The sequence below is a fragment of the Littorina saxatilis genome, linkage group LG15 (genome assembly GCF_037325665.1).
Source record: "Littorina saxatilis isolate snail1 linkage group LG15, US_GU_Lsax_2.0, whole genome shotgun sequence".
Lineage (NCBI taxonomy): Eukaryota > Metazoa > Mollusca > Gastropoda > Littorinimorpha > Littorinidae > Littorina > Littorina saxatilis.
Window position 1 is genome coordinate 93,513 of NC_090259.1, and position 16,890 is coordinate 110,402.

The following is a 16,890-nucleotide window of genomic DNA, read 5'->3' on the forward strand; positions in this document are numbered from 1 at the left end:
GAAATTAACACAAAAGATGCGCATTGATTTCTACTTTTTGATGAACAAAAAATATCATTTTTGAAAAAAAATAATGGACTTACTCGGTTTTGTCAGCACACGGCAGACGTGGTCTGTGGGAAACAACCTCAGTTTGATCAAAGTTTTCTCTGCCTATCTCTATGTCTCACAATGAACAATTGGTTTTTTAAGATGTGATGGGGTGGAAGGTGGAGGAAGTAGTCATTTGAGTAGTAGGTAGGTGAATGTAGTCCTCTAGTGGTAGTTGGCCCCGAAGTAAGGAGTACACCATGTAGGTGCCTCTTCAGTGTCTTGCACTGAACGATCAACACTTGCAGTCGTAATGGACTTTACACACGTGCAGGGAATGATAGACAAGAGGTCACTGGCAATCAGCGTCCGCGTTGATAAAACAACGGATAGCAAGGAAGGTCGACGTCACTGAACACAGTGGAAAGACGTAAGATCGTCGTTGAGTTATAGCAGGAAAACGAAAGTCTGTGACGTGCGTTATGCAAGACAACTTAGATAATCAAAACCACTTAAGTTAAAAAAAAAAAAATAAAAAAAAGAGAGGGAGGTAAAGGCTGTGTTTAACACGTATTTGAGGTGAAAAACTTAACAGTTACACAATGGACAGATTGACCAATGAATGACCAAGTTACCTGATACTGTTACAACGATGCGTCATGTACAACACATCTGACACAACGCAATGACATCCAACATTACACATGATCTGTACAAAGCTTATTTAAAGGTAACAAGGTAAATCATAACTTGGTTTACGCTTAACAGAGCAACTATGAAAGAGATGATACAGGGCCTTATTTGAAGGTCAGCAAGTATTCACTTAATTACTCTCAATCCTAGGTGGCAATTACCATCAGATTTGTAGTATCTTCTTGCGCTAAAAATAAAATAAAAATCGGTCAATAAGCGCAAACATCTGTCAACACATCCACTCAAAGCATCATGACAAATAATCGCAACAATCAATATAAATCATACCAATGCAACAATATCAAAAATAAAAATTAAAAAAACTTTTAAATACCAATGCAACAAGAAACGTGTAATAGAATACATGAAAATGAACATGATCAAACATCAAACAAAACGGCAACAAAGCATCGGGCAATAAAACACACTGTGAGTCTCTTCATGAACGCAACACTTGCGTCACTTCACTGCCGCGAACACCGATGAAAGTCCTATGCATGAGAGTTTTTGCAAATGATATACCCAGACATATTTTTTATTTTATTTTATTTTTTATAAATGTCTTTGATAACGTACGTCATACGATCATGATTAACGCAATACCCTATGCAACGCAAACAAACTTTAACTTTAAGATTCTTGTTATTTTAAAGTTCTCTTCTAGGGATGTGCAGACCTGTTAACCCTTACTATTTTGAAGTAATTTATTACTCATTTTGGGGGGGAAATACTCTATTTGAGTTCAGGCTACGATTTTCAAATTTGCTTTAACTAAGGTTGGTATTACTAATGTTGTTGTTTGTAACCACTGATTTACTAATTTGGTCATCAGATTACTATTTTTTTTACTTGACCATTACTCTTGTCAAGTTTTGGGGGTAAACAGGTCTGGATGTGTGCTTTTGAAGAATGAATAGCACTTCATTGTTGTGTGATTGATGATAAAAACGCAAGGGCAGATAAGGTGCATGACAACCAGGAAGAAAAGGTGCGCCACTTTCCTCAAATGTCGTGTCCCATAGTTTTTTTATGTGGTTTTTTTTCCCGACCTTTTGTATTACCATCCCCTCCCTTTTATGTTTGTTTGCGTATCAGGTTTTTACATTTCGTCAAGTTTTGACTGAATGTGACCCTCCACCACGGAATGAGTCGCATGATACCTCGCGCGGTTCTGTGCTAGGCTTAATATACGTCTGGGGGATGTCTGGTAACAGTGTGAGGGTCACCTTAGTCACAGGCTTGTAGCTCTTTTCTAAAACGGTTTTCACCACTAGATAGAGCACAAAAGACTCTTCAGGAAAATGTAAACATATGAAAATCATGCAAAGATGACATGCGACTCATTCCGTGGTGGAGGGTCACATTAATGTTTTAACATCGTTCAGTTTTATTCTGTGAGTTCGACAGATTGACTAAATGTTGTAATTTCGCCGTACGCCTGTTTGTTATCGTTTTCTGAAATGAGTTAATGTATTTAGTCCGCCATCATGTTGACCTTTGTTATGTACTTACTAGGATTGCTTAAAATAAGCATATGTTTGAGTTAGTAAGTCATGATACAAATTGAATAAAGTTTTGTTTAAACCAAAAGGTGCGCCGCGCCTGGAAATGCCCACAGTACAGCTACCTCAGAGACGAGTTGCCCAGAGCGGTTCGCCACGGGTCGCTCGCAGTGCGAATGACAAAAAGCCGTTTCTTAGGGCAGTGCAGGAAAGCGCTCGCGAAGCACTCGGCGAGCGGCTTTGGTATATGCTCGCCCACCGCCCGCCGCGTTATCCAAGATGGCGGCGGTGTTTACACTGCGATGCCGTGTACCGTGTTTCGATCTTCTCGGCGTGGTTTTCGACGTGACCCGAGGGATCCACCGCTTTTCAAGGTTCAGGGACTACCCCAGCTAAATTTCCCATCATAACTACATTCTCTCTGACGATTTCACTGACCGAATCGTCTACTAGTTTAAGAAGTACAACTTTTTTCATATCTCGCAGCAATCGTGCTTTCTTCGGTCGCCATCGTGGAGCGATTTGCCTCGTTGTGAGCCCGTTGCATAGACCAATCCAGAGCGACTTTTCTTTGAGCGGGCTATTGCGATTCTGAGCAACGCATGGCAGATCACTGCATTTTTTTTTAAATCGCCACATTCGAATCAAAGTCTCGAACGATTTACGGATTTATAGGCAGGTAGTGCAGGGATATATTTGTGGAGGTTCGAGGTTACTTGGTTTCACAAGAATGTTTCCGCTGCAAAACACTCTTGTGTGTGTGTGTGTGTGTGTGTGTGTGTGTGTGTGTATGTGTGTGTGTGTGTGTGTGTGTGTGTGTGTGTGTGTGTGTGTGTGTGTGTGTGTGTGTGTGTGTGTGTGTGTGTGTAGAGCGATTCAGAGAACTTTACATGAGAGTTCTTGCAAATGATATCCCCAGACACTTTGTTTCCTTTTTAAACAAATAAATATATTTTAATACGTAAACAAATAATCAGAATTCTTTATTAATATACCTAATAAAATATACCAAGTTCAATAACGATCGCTTTTTTGTTCATTCAAATAAATGTTTAAATTTGACTGCGTTTGAATTTCTCCGAAAAGACACTGGTAACTTTTTCCTCAAATGTACAAAAGTATTACAATAAAATAGGCCTGTATAATGAAATTCATCTCCGTGCTCTCCAGACTGAAATTTAACACATCATCTTTCGTCCGAAGCTTCTTCTTCTTCTTCTTCGGCGTTCCAGGCGTCCGAAGCAAATCACCCAACCGAGTGCGTGCTAACGTTTGATAAATCCTCTCTTTTCTGTTATCGCGTGTACTGCTGTTATCTCAAACATAAAAAAGTCTTGTCAAGTGAAATTAATACAATTAATAAAGTAGATGTGTACTGCCGGGCAGTACATACCCCAAGCGAAGTCGTCCATCTGTGTGTACATGATTCTCTCTCTCTCTCTCTCTCTCTCTCTCTCTCTCTCTCTGTCTTAAAATGTGTCATCGATGACGTGTTTTCATACTTGCTAATGCGGCAGGCTAATCATGACGTCAAATTGAAACTTCTTGAAGTCTCTCAGAAAGGGACATGAAAACCATGTGGGGGTTACTGGTTTGGGCTGAAAAAAAAACCAACTCCACCTAAAATTCAAGCGCCTATGGGGCTGAATTATGCAGCATAAATTGTGAAACATCAGGATATCTCACACTTTCAATTCTGCCATCATGTCAAATCTGACAACAAACCTACCCACAAAATGTCATAAATATCGGTGTAGAATTGAGACTTAACGGTTTTTAACTGCCAAAAATAAGTTTTTTTGACTGGAATAGTTTGTCTTGAAATTCAGTTTGGGACAACGGACCCACCCACTAAATTTCATAAAGATAGGTGAAAATTTAAATGTAACGGTTTTTAACTGCCAAAATTATGTTTTTCTTCTGGAAAAGTATGGAGTGAAAATCAGTTGGGGACAACGAACCTACCCACAAAATTTCATAAATATCGATGAAGAATTGAGATTTAACGGTTTTTAACTGCCAAAAATAAGGTTTTTTGTCTGGAAAAGTATGTCTTAAAATTCAGTTTGGGACAACGGACCCACCCACTAAATTTCATAAAGATAGGTGAAGAATTGAAATTTAACGTTTTTTAACTGCCAAAATTATGTCTTTCTTCTGGAAAAGTATAGAGTGAAAATCAGTTGGGGACAACGAACCTACCCACAAAATTTCATAAATATCGGTGAAGAATTGAAATTTAACGGTTTTTAACTGCCAAAATTATGTTTTTCTTCTGGAAAAGTATGGAGTGAAAATAAGTTGGGGACAACAAACCTACCTTTAAAATTTCATAAGAATCAGTGAAGAAATAGGATTTAACGATTTTTTAACGGCCTTTAAATCATTGGTGATGTCATCATAACCCAGTCGTTGTAGTTGTCGTCGTAGTTGTTGGTGTTGTTGTTGTCATGTTCGTTGTCGTGATTGTTGTTGTTCTCGTGTTGTTGTTTTTGTTGTTGTTGTTGTTGTTGTTGTTGTCGTCGTCGTCGATGTCATTTGTTGTTGTTGTTGTTATCGTCGTCGTCGTCGTCATCGTCGTCGTTGTCAGAGGTTATTTCTAAAGATTTCATTGATAGTCTTTGTTCTCGTCACCAAGACTTGCTAAGAACAAGCTTGGAACAGCAAGAGTTCCAAGAACAAGATTAGAACAACTCATTACATCATTACCAGTACGTCATTTGTATTTAGAACACACTTTAGAAAAAAACTCTTCAGCTACAAACCAGTCACCCTCACATGTCGGAGGTGTTTGTCTAAACCACTTACTGAAATGTTTTGAGGTTTAATGACCATACACATGTTGAACCGGTGAGTGTCTTCCGCTGCTTAATTCGCAAATAACTATTTTATTAAAGTCCGCTTGAAACGCTCAAAGATGAAATTCCATGTTAAAAAGTGACAAAAGTTTCACATTTTCCCGTTGTAACAGCTTCCGATGATATTATATGAAAATTCTGATCCTCTGAGAGGATTCCCCGAAACAAAATCAGTTTGTACGCCTAATTTTAATAGAATTGTCCAAACAGTGTCGCTAATATTGTGCTAAAAGATGAATTCTAGAACAATGTTCACAGACAGACACCACTTGGCAAAAAAATTTTCAGTGCTGGGAGATGAAAAAAAAAACTACCTCGCTACGCGCGGGCTTCGCCCGCGCTCCGCTTGGATCAATATGTCGACATCACTACAGCATTTAATGACAAAAGCGTTGCCGATTACCCGCGCCCGGCTCACTTATCGCTTGAAGTGACAAGCCAGTATAGCACAGTAACGTAGAGCACTTCACAGGAAAGCACGATTTTCTTTATTCTTTTACATTTTCTGAGCTTGTTGTAAATCCAAACATAACATACCTATATTTTGGATCGAATACTACAATTTTAATTTTGATTAAAATGTTCACATTTTTAATGACCAAACTCATTATTTAATTTTTAAGCTTCCAAGCTAAAATGCAATCCCATAGTCCGGGCTGGGTGTCCTAGTGATAACGCACTTGCCTCGGAAGCGAGAGGTTGCGAGTTCGACCCTGGGTCGGGGCGTAAGCAATTTTCTTTCCCCTTTCCTAGCCCAGGTGGTGGGTTCAAGTGCTAGTCTTTCGGATGAGACAAAAAACCGAGGTCCCTTCGTGTACACTACATTGGGGTGTGCACGTTAAAGATCCCACGATTGACAAAAGGGTCCTGGCAAAATTGTATAGGCATAGATACAAAAAAATGTCCACTAAATACCCGTGTGACTTGGAATAATAGGCCGTGAAAAGTAAATATTCGCCGTAATGGCTTGAGATTTACTGGCCGATGTGAATGCGTGATATATTGTGTAAACAATTCCATCTCACACGGCAGAAATTAATATGTAAAGCGCTTAGAGAACGTCAAGCGCTATATAAATATCCCAAATAAATAAATAAATTGCTTGACCAAAATGTCAATCAAAATGAGGGGGTGACAGCGCCGCCTCAACTTTCACAAAAAGCCGGATATGACGTATGTTATCAAATTCTCTATATCTCCACTTGGGTGAATACAAAGGATGAACAGCTGGAGTGAAATAGGGTGACCCAAAAGAATGCCACTTGTCTGTCGATCTGTTCGTTTTTGTCTTATTTCAGGGTTTGTTTGTTGTTGTTTTTCTGGCGTTTTTGTTTGCTTCTGTTTGTTTTTGTTAGCTTATTGAATTGTATATGTTACTCTTTCTCTAAAAGCATCCGTCTGCCTTCCTGTCTGCAAGTCGGTCTGCCTGTTTTTTTGTCTGTTATGTTGGTCGTTCTATCCGTTAGTTGGTTTTGTGCGTGTGTTTTTATGTTTCTTTTTTTTGAGGGGTAGGGGGTTCTTTGCAGGACGGCTTAATCTGCTAACTTGTGTGTTTGTTTGCTAATGCGGCTTCAAAACTTCAGTAATTGTTGGATGTAATTTAACCTTCCCGATCACAACACTTCAATTCCATGTGAACAAAAATCTCTCTCTCTCTCTCTCTCTCTCTCCTCACACACACACACACAGACACAGGCATAAACACACACACACACACACACACACACACACGCGCGCACGCGCACGCACGTACACACAGACACAGACACAGACACACACACACACACACACACACACACACACACACAAACAATCACTCTGACCCTCAACCGCAAACATACACATGCAAGCACGATTGCTCTCACGAACAGATTCTTTCCGATTTATTTCTTTACATCATCATCAGTTTTGCTTTTTACAAATAAGGACTTTTTTTATTTGCCAGACATTTAGAACAAAAGAAAACAAGTCGCGTAAGGCGAAAATACAACATTTAGTCAAGTAGCTGTCGAACTCACAGAATGAAACTGAACGCAATGCAATTTTTCAGCAAGACCGTATACTCGTAGCATCGTCAGTCCACCGCTCAGGCAGTGAAATTGACAAGAAGAGCGGTTTAGTAGTTGCGCTGAGAAGGATAGCACGCTTTTCTATACCTCTCTTCGTTTTAACTTTCTGAGCGTGTTTTTAATCCAAACATATCATATCTATATGTTTTTGGAATCAGGAACCGACAAAGAATAAGATGAAAGTGTTTTTGAATTGATTTGGAAAATTTAATTTTGAGAATACTTTTTATATTTTTAATTTTCAGAGCTTGTTTTTAATTCAGATATAACATATTTATATGTTTTTGGAATCAGAAAATAATGGAGAATAAGATAAACGTAAATTTGGATCGTTTTATAATTTTTTATTTTTTTTTTAAATTTTCAGATTTTTAATGACCAAAGTCATTAATTAATTTTTAAGCCATCACGCTGAAATGCAATACCGCAGTCCAGGCTTCGTCGAAGACTACTTGACCAAAATTTCAATCAATTTGGTTGAAAAATGAGAGCGTGACAGTTCCGCCTCAACTTTCACGAAAAGCCGGATATGACGTCATCAAAGACATTTATTGAAAAAAGGAAAAAAACGTTCAGGGATATCAATCCCAGGAACTCTCATGTAAAATTTCATGAGATCGGCCCAGTAGTTTGGTCTGAATCGCTCTACACGCACGCACGCACGCACACACACACATACACACACACACACACACACACACACATACACCACGACCCTCGTTTCGATTCCCCCTCTATGTTAAAACATTTAGTCAAAACTTGACTAAATGTAAAAAAGGAAAAAAAAAGAAGCCAAACTTGTAACATGTGTTCTACCTGTTACATGTGCAAAGCATAACTAAACTGTACAAGTGAACTGCTCGCAGGTAAAAGAGATAACAGCGACAAACACACAGTACAGTTGGAAATATAGCGAGGGCCGTGGCGTGATACTCACGTGATATCACACCTGGTAGGCGCGCTATCAGAAAGACCTAACATAACAATACATTTCGAGTTGTATCTATAGGCATCAGGCTGTCACATGGGTACAGACAGTCATAGTGTGGTGAAAATGTGTGTGTGGTTGTGTGTGTGTGTGTGTGTGTACGTGCGTGTGTGTGTGTGTGTGTGTGCGCGCGCGTGTATGTGCGTGCGTGCGTGCGTGCGTGCGTGCCTGTGTGTGTGTGTGTGTGTGTGTGTGTGTGTGTGTGTTCAAAATATAGAGAATATCTACTGAAAGAGACACACAGAGATACATTTAGAAACACTAACAAGTCGCGTAAGGCGAAAATACAACATTTAGTCAAGTAGCTGTCGAACTCACAGAATGAAACTGAACGGAACGCAATTTTTCAGCAAGATCGTATACTCGTAGCATCGTCAGTCCACCGCTCATGGCAAAGGCAGTGAAATTGACAAGAAGAGCGGTTTAGTAGCTGAGAAGGATAGCACGCTTTTCTGTACCTCTCTTCGTTTTAACTTTCTGAGCGTGTTTTTAATCCAAACATATCATATCTATATGTTTTTGGAATCAGGAATCGACAAGGAATAAGATAAAAGTGTTTTTAAATTGATTTCGACAATTTAATTTTGATAATAATTTTTATATTTTTAATTTTCAGAGCTTGTTTTTAATCCAAATATAACATATTTATATGTTTTTGGAATCAGCAAATGACGGAGAATAAGATAAACGTAAATTTGGATCGTTTTATAATTTTTTATTTTTTTTTACAATTTTCAGATTTTTAATGACCAAAGTCATAAATTAATTTTTAAGCCACCAAGCTGAAATGCAATACCAAAGACCGGGCTTCGTCGAAGATTACTTGACCAAAATTTCAACCAATTTGGTTGAAAAATGAGAGCGTGACAGTGCCGCCTCAACTTTCACGAAAAGCCGGATATGACGTCATCAAAGACATTTATCAAAAAAAAAGAAAAAAAAGTATGGGGATATCATATTCAGGAACTCTCATGTCAAATTTAATAAAGATCGGTCCAGTAGTTTAGTCTGAATCGCTCTACACACACACACAGACACACACACACACGCACATACATCACGACCCTCGTCTCGATTCCCCCCTCTACGTTAATACATTTAGTCAAAACTTGACTAAATGTAAAAAGTAAGCGTTCACACACACACGCTGTTGTTGCTGTCCGTTGACGACGAACACAATGATGGCACTATAGTCTACGGTCTGATAAAAACGCACACTATTCACGCAGAAATACTTTGAAGTGCAAATAATCAATTTAATGTCTGAGCACCATGCACGTACATTTGTTCGAACGTACTCAGTGTTTCTGTGCGTGAAGACCGAAGGATCCTTCGCTAACAAGATTGGCACTCTATTGACAGGCGCAGTGGCGTGGTGGTAAGACGTCGGCCTCCTAATCGGAAGGTCGTGTGTTCGAGTCCCGGTCGCTGCCGCCTGGTTGGTTAAAAGTGGAGATTTGTCCGATCTCCCAGGTCAACTTATGTGCAGACCTGCTAGTGACTTAACCCCCTTCGTGTGTACACGCAAGCACAAGACCAAGTGCGCGCGGAAAAGATCCTGTAATCCATGTCAGGGTTCGGTGGGTTATAGAAACACGAAAATACCCAGCATGAGAGATGTTCAACGTGCGGGCTACTTCACCTGCCTTGACCTCTCACCAATTCATTGTAAAGCGCTAAGAGAACGTCAAATCTCCCATATTATTATTATTATTATTGACAACATTCACATCAAGGAGCTGTGCTGTTAGTTGGTAGGAGCAGCCCCATGTCTTTGCAGTAAACACAGGCACAATTTGGCAAACCATATGCCTCCACAATGTTGTGCTTCAGATAAAAAAACATATTTATAAAAAAGAGTGCTACTGCATAACAAAACTATTTGATCTACAAAAGTCTGCAACACGCAATGGTAAATACAAGGTGAGTATATTCGCGTCAGTGTCACTCGGGGTGATCACCGAACCTCTTTTCTTCACAAGAAACACACCTGACTAGACTAGTTTCGGTTCTTTTATTGCCGAGAAGGCAAGCACTTTAAACAGCGACAGCACTGTCATACCAATAACACGAATAACAGTGATCAGGACAGCCAACACTGCAAACACGCGGCAAAATGTGTAAATAACATATCCCCACTGTACTGTGTATATTGCCAAATCGAATATCTATGGTGCCCTTGGCTTAGCGTGAGTGCTTTGAACCCCCCTTTTCTCAAGACACAGATATAAATAGACCCATTCACTTCTGTTGAATCGAAGTTGGATTACACCCAGGATAGCCGTTGTAAGACACGGATCTACATAATTCAGATAACAAACAACAATGTGAAACGGACTGCCTGTAGTACTGCCTTTCATTTGGTATGTGCAGTACAACCTCGCAGGAAAAGCCATGTATACATCCATTAGTTAACGGGTTTTTTCAACGTGAAAATGTCTGTTTACCTGATTGAAATCAACTCTCATGAACCAGATGAGACAAATTAAACAGCAAGGGGTGTTTATGCACACATATCTAAAGAGAGAACAAAAAGTAGAAATTTCTTACATCCTTTGAAAAAAATTATTTTGCAACAAAGGGGCATCTGCCAGTAATACAGCACTCCAAGATAAGAGTTCCACATAAATAAATAAAGCATGTTTCCATCAGGTCCCACAGAAAGAAACAATTAAAGTGTCAAGTTAAAGTGTCAAATGTGAAGTTATTTTGATTTTGTTGATTGATACATGTTTTTGTTAATTTTATAAAATTGTGTGACCTTTTGTTTTGGAAATATATCAATGTCAGGTAATAAAAGATTGTGAAGTAATTAAAAGAAAATCTAAAAAAAGGAAAAATAGGAAAATGTCGATGAGGGTATTATGAATAATTGTTATGGAAAAATTAAATATATATAAGAAAACATTGCTAAGGAAACATAAAATAATTATATGAGAAATAATGTTTTGAAAAGTAGGTGTTTAGATTAAAGTTTTATTTATTTTTTAGGCATTTACTTACTTTTTTCTATGAGTTAACATAATTATGTATTCATTTGTGATTGATTGTTTGATTTATTTTATACGACATATATATATATAATGAATAAGTTGTTGATATTTTAAGATTGTAAAATTAGACATCTCCGTTTGTAAGCCCTAATATCTCAGAAGAAAAGCTCAATCCTACAACAGAAATTAAAACACAAATAAAAGTGTCATGGATCAAATCCAAAAACTGCTCAGGACAGTCTAGACTATCCAACATTGATATTCCGAATTCAATTTTCCAATAAACAGACAGTTAATTGGCACAATTATTGTCCGTGCAAATGATTAAGCGCAGTGACATTTAACCGCACAATCATGGCCCCCAAAAGTGTATTGAAGTATCAGAACACATAGTGTACAACCCAAAGCAAAAGAAAATGAAAAGAAAAACAGTTCCATGATAAACATTGGTGGTTTCATAAAATGTTTACTCAAACAAAAGATGATGGATATCTTAACCGCTTTTGCGTAAACTGTCTTGTGTGTTGTGGATTACCAACACCTCACTTTGGATTAGAACTAATAATATTACATCACTTGTTTGATTGCACAACACTAAAAACGAAGCAGGTATGGATGCAAATCTGCAAGCCTGTTTTGCTATTCTCTGTCAGGTAACATTCTGCCTCAGCTGTTGGTGCTTTTTTTCCCAAACAACCTGGGCATTTGACTCTCAGTCTTCCTTTCGGGTTGTTGTTTTTTTGTTTGTTTTTTTAATATAGAAATTGATGAACGATCTTGGATAGTTTCCTATCAGTCACAGTCAACACAAGAGACTAGGTTAAGAGTTTTACACTGGAGACTTATGCACGACATTTATCCGACCAACATTCTCCTGTGTAAAATGAAAGTAACGGAAACTAATAAATGTAATTACTGTTGTGATGTAACTGATTTCATTGAACACTTCTTTTTTGAATGCCCGGTTGTATACACATTCTGGAAATTTATTGAAGAATTTATTTTTCGTACTTTAGAAATTAAGATTGTTTTGAAAGTTAGTGATGTTTTATTTGGTATGCATTTTGTAATGGTGAAAAAGGCAACTACGTATAAATTGAACCACATTATCTTAATCGGAAAGATGTGCGTTAGTATAATTATATAACAAAACAAATTTGTTTTTACCGTTGGAAAGTATTTTTAATAGGCAGTTACAGATAAGAAGCATTTTTGTGTGAGTGTTCGAAGAACAAAACGTTAAAAAAAGTTAGCTTGTTGTACTCGATAAGTTGTATTTAATTCATTGTATGAGATATTGTTAATTGTTGTTATTTATTTGAATAAAATTGTTTGGAAAAAAACAAACCAACTCTCTCCCTGTTTCATGCATTCTTTAACGACCCATGTCAGCTGATCGTCAGTGACCCCTCGCTGTAAAATGCTGCCCACAGCTTTCCACTCGCATTGTTTGACAAGGTTTGTTAGTACAACATCCACATCACCATCACGACAGTAATACAGCTCTATAAAGTCATCTGATGTGGATACCTCACTGCACACTTCAATGGCCAGTCTACGTTGTGAGTCACCAACATCTCCCTGGAGCAATTTTTCGACAGCTTTCCACAGCTTTTGTTTCACGAGACTTTTCAGCAGCAACACTAGCTGATCGTCAGGACAGAACTTCAAGACATATGCTATGAAGTCCTTGCCACTGGCAAGCTCAGTGCTGTTTTGAACAATCTCACTGCATTGTTCATCGCTCAGGCCTCGCTGTAACACATCGCTCACATAGTCCCACTGGCGTCGTCTGACCAAGTGCGTAAGTATAGCGTCCAACTTGCCAAACAAACCATGGGATTGTAAGAGTCTTTTAACAACTGTATCGGTTGCCTCCTCTAGAACTTTTTCAACAGCCCAGTCACGCTGGTCATCGCTGAACTGGTGTTGCTCAAGTAAAGTCACCACTTTGTCCCATCTTGTCCGACACACGGCCCGTGTCAGATTGTTTGTGACGTTTTCGGGTCCAGGGTGTTCTGGGAGAGACATCTCTACTTGCTTGTGTACTGTTCACATGCTGTTGTCCCGGCACGTTAAGGTGGACGTTCATTATGTGTCGCCATGACAAGCAGTCCAGGGTGGTACTGCCATGACATGACGCTTCTCCCACATTTTGCAATTGAAGACTATGGTCGGCTGTGGCTTACCATTCTGAAGCAGGTGTCGCCATGTGTAGACTTGCAAGTGGGACATCAGTACCTGCGCCACTGTCTGTAGATAGCGTGCTACACAGAACATCAACATGAAACCAATAACATAAATGCTATTTACCATATTTTCACACAAAACATAGCTACAAAAACAAACAAGTCGCGTAAGGCGAAAATACAATATTTAGTCAAGTAGCTGTCGAACTCACAGAATGAAACTGAACGCAATGCCATTTTTCAGCAAGACCGTATACTCGTAGCATCGTCAGTCCACCGCTCATGGCAAAGGCAGTGAAATTGACAAGAAGAGCGGGGTAGTAGTTGCGCTAAGAAGGATAGCACGCTTTTCTGTACCTCTCTTTGTTTTAACTTTCTGAGCGTGTTTTTAATCCAAACATATCATATCTATATGTTTTTGGAATCAGGAACCGACAAGGAATAAGATGAAAGTGTTTTTAAATTGATTTGGACAATTTAATTTTGATAATAAACGACGAAGAAGAAGAAGATCCGAATATAACATATTTATATGTTTTTGGAATCAGCAAATGATGGAAAATAAGATAAACGTAAATTTGGATCGTTTTATAAATTTTTATTTTTTTTTACAATTTTCAGATTTTTAATGACCAAAGTCATTAATTAATTTTTAAGCCACCAAGCTGAAATGCAATACCGAAGTCCGGGCTTTGTCGAAGATTACTTGACCAAAATTTCAACCAATTTGGTTGAAAAATGAGGGCGTGACAGTGCCGCCTCAACTTTCACGAAAAGCCGGATATGACGTCATCATAGACATTTATCAAAAAAATGAAAAAAACGTTCGGGGATTTCATACCCAGGAACTCTCATGTTAAATTTCATAAAGATCGGTCCAGTAGTTTAGTCTGAATCGCTCTACACACACACACAGACACACACACACACACACACACACACATACACCACGACCCTCGTTTCGATTCCCCCTCGATGTTAAAATATTTAGTCAAAACTTGACTAAATATAAAAACACACCACTGTGATTATATATCCAGACAACCTTTGAATGCAAGAGGTTTACATTTTTTTTATAGCAAAATCCGTTTGTAATAGAGAAATAATTTTTAATAAATATAGGATGACCCACAATTGATTCAGGACATTTTAACTCCTTCATGTAATGACTCATTCAATCAGTAGTCATGTGTTTGAATTGTTGACTTTAAGTATCACAAAGACGGTTCAAAATGCATACTCTTGAACGTATTTCAACTTGTTTTAATTCAAACACACTGTGAATGTCTTTTATAACACCACGATTCTTCGACTAGGTAAAATATCAAGCACAAAGACTTCAGAATTGTTTTAGCTTAACTACTCACATATATATAAAAGACAGAAAATTCATTTTGAAGACTCAAAGTTGTAATCCATGATATTTCGTCAATGCTGCGATAGGTTGTGAATAAAGAATACAAAACCGATGCAAACACTTCGAATACAAAAGCGGACAAGGAATAGCGGACAGCTCAGCAGCCGACCTGAGACCCCAATAGAAGCAAGCACATCTAGAAAACAGAGAGACTGACAATCAATCCCTTGATCAAATATACCACCAGTGCTGGACTGATCGTGAGCGAGTTTTCGCGAGGAACAGGGTTGAGCTACGGTAGGGTCACTGCGCATGTCTGGTTTTTTTCTTCGCGGAAACGCTGTTGGGTTGTGTCCAGTCGCGTCCCTTGCAACAAGATGGCGACAAGCGCGTTACGGATTTACTGTTGTGGAGAGTTGATGGACGACGATGATGAACAAGCAGTACTGTTTTATTGATGATGTGAATGTAATGCCAAAACATAGAACTATCGATTCGAACGTCAATGAAGAAGTGAGCGTGAAAATCGAGCGCAAAACAGCCGGGTAAAAGTTCAGGGCGCTAAAGTACATTTGAGCCGAAATCGCACCCAAACTCCTGTTGACCTCATTTCTTCCCAAAATAAACATCACTGCTAAAATAAAATGCATTAAAACCAAGACAGTATCCAACCCAGTATCCTTAATTTTTGAAAGGCTAAGTGATTTACAACAAATGTCTTCTCACAATCCGTAACTTTGTCAAAAAATATTTGCAGAAGTTTCTCACCTCGCCTTGGCAGCCATCTTGGAACTGGAGAGACCCTACGCAGGAAGCAAGGTTGAAAGTTGGTTAACCGGTGACGTCACTCCAGTCGTACCGGACCGAGTTTTTGCGACCTCCGGTTCGACTCGAGTCACCTTAGTTGACGCTAAAACTCGCTCCGTGTAACCTCTGCGAACGCAAAGAAGAAGAAGAAGAAGATCAAATATATATGCGATGTACAATAGGCTGACAGTAACAAGCCTGTGGACGGGAAAGATTGACAATCCGGTTGAGCGAGTCTCGCGTGCTGGAAATACTGCATTGCGGTGCGTTTCGTGACGATGGCTCGATAATGAAGTTTTTTTCACTCAAAATGTTTTCTACTTTCACTTCTTGTTGTCTGCTGTTAGAGACAAACCATGACACTACAAAACAATAGCATCCTTCATAGGTGAGAGAGAGAAACCCATGTGATAAGTAAACCATATTATGTTCACACGCGCTTATAATATGTAATACGGGTAGGGTAAAACTACAGCTTGGCAGGGACGTCAGCAGTAATTCTCAACTGCTCATGATGACAAACTTCCTTCTTGAACTACTGTTGTTTCCTCTGAAGGAATGTTGAAAACTTGTACGTTACGCTATAATTCGTAATGTGGATTTAGTTTACACTCTATTTCGCTTTACACGTCACGAGGTTTCCCTTTGGAAGAAAGGCTAAAAAAGACGCGCGTTTTTAATTAGGACACTCCGACCTCAATGACAACATAGCATAAGGCGATATATTGTTGATTTTTGTATTTGTTTCTGTAACGTTCTTGATGCGTGTTGCGAAAATTTACGCAGAGTTATTCAGATCGATACAAATAACGAATTCTTCCATCAAAACAGTCATATGTCGTTTATGAAAACCGTCAGGCGCCTATGTTTTGTTTAGTTATGTAATGCGGCAAGTGCCTATGGTTTGTCGGAAACCGAAGTGTAATTATGTCAAAAGTTTCGCTATCAGTTGACGTCATTTTGATTGTCGTCAGGAGGTTCGCGTGTACTTTGAAGGAGTTTCCTTCAAGATATATTGTTTTTACTTTTGATGAGATCGTTAGATTACTTTGTTCATTTATTATTGAGAACGTAAGGAGTTAGGTAATAAAGGAAATTATCTAGGTACGAAATTCAATAATCACTATTTTCGTGTCGGGAATCGCGGAAAAACAAAACTTACGATTGGTCTAGACTAGGTTGGTTAGCAACGAGTAGGAAAGTTTCGGTTAGTAGCCAGGGAGTCTGCGCAGAGAGAAACCAAAATTAACGCTCGGCTAAAAGCAACTGCAAGTTTGCAAGTTTGCAATCCCATAGTCCTGACTAAGTCAACGAATGTTTGCCTTTAATTTCAATCAGTTGAGCAGTTTTTGATTTGATCTTTCACACTTTAATTGTTTCTTTCTGTGCGACTTGGTGGAAACA